Source organism: Botryllus schlosseri, chromosome 15, assembly GCF_051294905.1.
Source record: "Botryllus schlosseri isolate E-star chromosome 15, Bs_hap1, whole genome shotgun sequence".
NCBI classification, from domain to species: Eukaryota; Metazoa; Chordata; class Ascidiacea; order Stolidobranchia; family Styelidae; genus Botryllus; species Botryllus schlosseri.
Window position 1 is genome coordinate 808483 of NC_137250.1, and position 5619 is coordinate 814101.

The following is a 5619-nucleotide window of genomic DNA, read 5'->3' on the forward strand; positions in this document are numbered from 1 at the left end:
GTGTGCGAGATGCCTTGTGGAATTAGGCCTATATGCTGTGGAATATTTTGTTGGCTAATTTATTCAACTGGAAAATAGTCTTGTGTGAATGGGCTTTCTGATTTTAATATAGGTACCATCAGAAATTGTGCTGAAAATGGATAGGCGCTACGAGAAATCTCATTGGAAGCACAAGCGGTACGATCGCTAAAAAGGCAAAGAAGCAATGCTATTACTGTGGCTCAATAATTATTATATTCAAGTTGTTATTGACTTTGGCAATGACAATAACAATAGCCTATATTTATCACGACTTTATCAAAACCAGGATTAGGCTACGCCGCTCAAATGCTCTGATATCAGATCAATCTTCAGTATATTTTAAAATATACTAGGCCTACATAAAATTGTGGCACGTCAAAGGTCCCCTTGCTGCACTATTATAACCCGACAGTTTTACGATGTCATGATGCATCCTCCCGTATTATGTCTATAACTTATTAATTAGAAAAATTATGCCAGGCACAAAAAAATTATTCAAATATTTGAAAATGTGATTTTATTTCGTCAATAATGAATAATGCAATGGTAAATCACATTTCCACGATGTTTGTGGAATGCCTGTCTGCAAGGACCCGTCAGATAAGGCCTAGTTGGAACCTATACATTGAATATCCCGATTATTGATGCTGCGGCCCGCGGCGTCATCAAAAACTAGGAAATGGCCCGCGAGCACATTTGAGTTTGAGACCTCTGCGACCGCGTAAGCGGTGTCTTACAAAAAGCCTAGAGGTGGGCCGTGCTATAAGTCGGCAGTTACGGAAAATATGAGGAATATCGGCCTGGTGTAAATGACCATAGTAGTCGACAAACACCATGAATACCCCAAAACAAAAAACCTCTGGTATAACCCATACTAATATAAAATTTCACACTGATAGAGTCAGAAAACGAAGCATTTGTTGATAAATAATACATAAACCTACAATAAAAAGCGATCATTTTTCAACTTTGAAATATTTTGGAAGTTAATGCTGTAGTTAAATGTAAGAAATCCATTGACCGAGGGAAACATGGAATTTGTGTCATTAATCGGTAGCCTACTGGTAAAATGCCCGTCACATACCGTACTCGTATCTTACAAGATATCTGAATTTAGAAATGACATTTTTGTGCTCATGATAAGTATTGATGGAAATACCCAGATAGAAGATTCAAAGTAAAAATCGTTGAAATATTCGTTCATTAGATATAGCGTATGCAAATTACTTCCACATGCGTATAGTGGCAGTTGCTAGTCTATTATAGTGTGATACAGCGTACATCGACGCAGTGGTATTAAAGTGACTTATGTCCATTTTACAAGTTTTGACAAAATTAACTTTAGGGTAATTCCATGTCTGATCAACCAAAAAAATGGATTTCGTCACCACATAGTGTCAGATTTTGTTGAAATTTGGCTCAAAACATCATGAAGTATAGCTCACTTAATCGCAATTTATTTGAAATGAATTACTTGAGTAGTTTTGAAGTTATCGCATGATGAAAAACATGCTTTTCATGCCCATTCAACCATGAAATTGAAGGGCAGTTTTCAAGTATATTTGGAATTGTCTGTAAATGAGCTACTTTGACCTTAGAATGTTGTTCACTTTGTTATGTTGTACAAATTGATCTATTCTATCATTCAAGTGCGAAATTAATGATTTTTGGTGCACGGCCCAGAATTTATCTCAAGTTAAAAGACGGTGCCTCTGGAAATCACTCAAGCATGACAATATTTCCGGAGTCTCCCTCTCATTTCTGTCTACTTGAAAAAAGTTATGAATGGTGGAAAATGAAAGCTGTTGTAACATAGATTCCTTAGAAAACAAGTTTTTATGTAATATTTACTTACAAAGTTTTGAAAACAGGGTATATTTCAGGTCATGAAAATGCAGTGATTTTCCTAAAAAATGATGTTTGATATTCTAGTTGCTGTGTTACCTTGAGACAAACTCCAGCATGTTATTCATTTTCTAGATATTCATTTTTCTAACAGCTTTCATATGACACCATTTACAAAAATTTTGAAGCAGACAGAAATGAGAGAGACCCTCCCCCGAAATATTGTTCTTACGCTTCAGTGGTTTCAGGGGTTAATGAGTGACATTTTGGGGTGTCAACCAAAAATCAGTAATTTTTGTCCTGCATGATAGAATAGATCAATTTATACAACATAACAAATCGAACAACTCTCTAATTGTCAAAATAGCTTATTCACAGAAAATTTCAAATCAGCCTAAAAAATCACTTGAATTTCGCGGTTGGATGAGCATAAAAAGCTTGTTTTTGATCACGCAATAACTTGAAAACTACTTATGTAATTCATTTAAAATAAATTGATATTTTTACTTAGATGTACTTCATGGTGTTTTAAGCCAAATTTCAGCAAAATCTGAAACTCAAGAGATACCCAATCTCTCTTTTGATTAATCTCAAATTGAATTACCCCATGGATTCAGAAGTACTTACGTAAAGTTAATTTAGAGGTACTATCTGTCAAATATTACCATAATTTTCCAAGTATAGTACGCCCCCATGTATAATACGCACCCCTAAAATAGCATGTAAATTCTGGGAAAAAGCCTGTACCCATTGTATAGTACGCACCCTTCATTTCAGTACATGAATAGTTCCGAGATGTCACTCTTGAACAATCATTACACAACGATCGCTAATCATTATACAATTAGCGGGATTGTCTTTAAAGGATAGTAGATAGCAGCCAAAGCCTGCGAGGCGGGTGGCGCGATACATCTTGATCACGAGACCTTTTACAGATGCGATTGCTAATCATTATACAATTAGCGGGATTGTCTTTAAACGATAGTAGATAGCAGCCAAAGCCTGCGAGGCCGGCGGCGAGTTAGTTTAGGCCAGTGGATCTTAACCTTGCCTCCAGGGCTGACGATTTTGAAGGGGGCGGAAACGCTCGGGGGCGATATGGGGGGCGCTGGGCTCAAGGGGGCGATATGGGGGGCGCTGAAGAAAAATGGCTTCGCAGTAGATGATGTGTTAGTAGGACATATCCTTAATAAGTATTCAGAGCAAATGAACATTCCACAAAACATGTCAAATCCCCAAATTTTTGGTCGCGCTACGTGACGACGTTTGCTACATATGTTTTCATAAATGTAATGGGTTATTATAATTCATGTAAAACGAATTGCGCGTACTTCTAGATCGCCAATTTCCCGTTAAAACAGTACCGTCACGCTTGCTAGGGTTATTTTAACAATACGTTTCGAATTAAGTATTATATCCCGCAGCGCACAGCGTGTGAAAATCGAAGAAGGAGGCACTGTATATCACTTTTGAGAGTGAGAGCCCCTTGTACATAAAATAAATTTTGAAGCTTTGTGCACGAAATGAATAACTAAATATACTTGTATTTGAGAGCTATACAAAATTAAATCGTCAGAATATTTCTTCATCGTATCTTCATCGTAAAGGATGATACTGTCTTCTAGTGTTGTGGTTCACAACCTCACATGAACGTTATATAATATGAGTTGCTTTGATTGGAATACATTCATGTTAAAATTAACAACTGGGTACAATACTAAATTCAATGTGAACAGATATATGCATCCCATTCTCAGTTGACTTACTTATAGTTACACAAAGCAGTAGGACAAAATCCAATAACATTAATTTCCCCGTATTGCCAATCGCAGATGTGAATTCGGGATGGTTCAAACCACTGGGTATGAGACTGTACCCGATTGTTGTTATAACAACCTTGACTTGACCCTGAATATACCACACAATTATGGTCCTCGAGTGCGATTAAAGCGCGAAATATTTCCAATACCAATGTCCCGAAAAAACCGACTGGACTTTGACCTCTTACCAGGACCGAAACTGCTGCAACCCAAACCCCAATCGGTGAGCTCGAAGGGTGCCCTAAATTATTTCGGTGAATGAATATAAATTGCACATCATGTTTTGACGACTCCCCCACGGAAGAATACGCATAATTATAGAAAATAGAAATAGGCATTTCGGCGTCAGCCATTACCACGCCACGATGTACAAAGACATATGAAATTTAGGTCAATATGGGACTCCGAGAAGTGTGCCAAAAAGATCATCAGCGAGAAAACCTTAGACGAAGAGGATTGCCCTTATGTTGACCGTAAATTTCGATGTAGATAAGTCTAATTGTCCATAGGTGCTTAAATCGCTCGTGCCGAATTGATATGTCGTCGCAATCTGCACCCCACAGGACAAATAACATCCGTCAGAGAAAAATATTTCCCAGTGAATAAATACCAATTTTGAATCGTGTGCTTACTTCAGTTTAATACGTTTATGCGTTTCAATATCTTTTGACTATATAGCGGACAAGAGGTAACAAAATAACAACATGTAACGAATTAATTGTACCATTGCGCACTCCCGAATATGTTCAATTAATAATTACGTGACCTTCATTTTCCAATACAACAGCTCACTTAGCGCTACTGGTAGGCTAAATCTGATTACGTGGGCAGAGAGGATAAAAAGTACAGAGGATATAGTATAGCGAAATATATATGCAATTACCACCTATTCATTCATGCATTATAGAAAATTTTGGCGCCTAGGGTGACCAGGCCACACAAACTTTGCTGACCATCGAAATCACGCGACGGGGTTCTTGTAGGCTAAGCCCTCAGAAGTTTGGTTCATCACGCTATGGGTGCGGAAGACAATCGTTTTTTAGGGGGGCTAACGAAGTGATGTTACGTCCCTCCCTCTTACCCATTGTCTTTATTACAGTCCTTATAATATGAGGTGGGGGGCGCTGGAGCGCGAAAATTTTTGAAAGGGGGCGCTGGAGGAAAAAAGGTTAAGAACCACTGGTTCAGGCCAACGAACCGACATCTTCATCATGATGCCTATTACAGATGCGATTGCGCCTAGGCTAACGGTTATGTCATGCGCAACAGGTCTGTTGGAGATGCGACTGATTATGCAAGCGATTATATCTTGCGCACATGGCCTCTTGTATATTCAATTGTTCGGGCCTGTCGTTGACGCGATGAATTGGCGAGAATTGCCGCGCGCGATTGTCTATTACTGACCTCATTTCGATCGTGTACAAACGGCAAACCAACCCAGCAGGAGATCGCCTGATTGTGCACACGGCTCTCGTTAATCAGCAACGCGCTTCCCTTAATTGGCAGCGCGTCACACTCTATAATACGAATTACTACCCGCGATGGCTGAAAGTGATGTGCGGTTGGAAACAAACATGAAGAAAGGTGTGATTTCAAGTTTTTTTATCGAGGGAGATTTTTTTCAAGCGTGTTGTTCCCATATATAATACGCACCCTCCGATTTTAGGGCAAAAATTCGTGTAAATTTTGCGGATTATACATGGAAAATTACGGTAGTTAGCAAAACATGTCAGCCATGTTCCTCTCCAAACAAGCTTTCATATGACATGTTACTTTCCAATTTTCGTGTAGACAGAATTGCGCTAGATATAATTAAAGTTCATGTTACGCATGAACGATTTTGAAAAGTGTCAGTTTATGAGGTGGGTTTTAACCCCTAACCCCATTTGATTAAGTGACAATTTTCCCTTCAATAGCAAGAGTTTCTTCTATT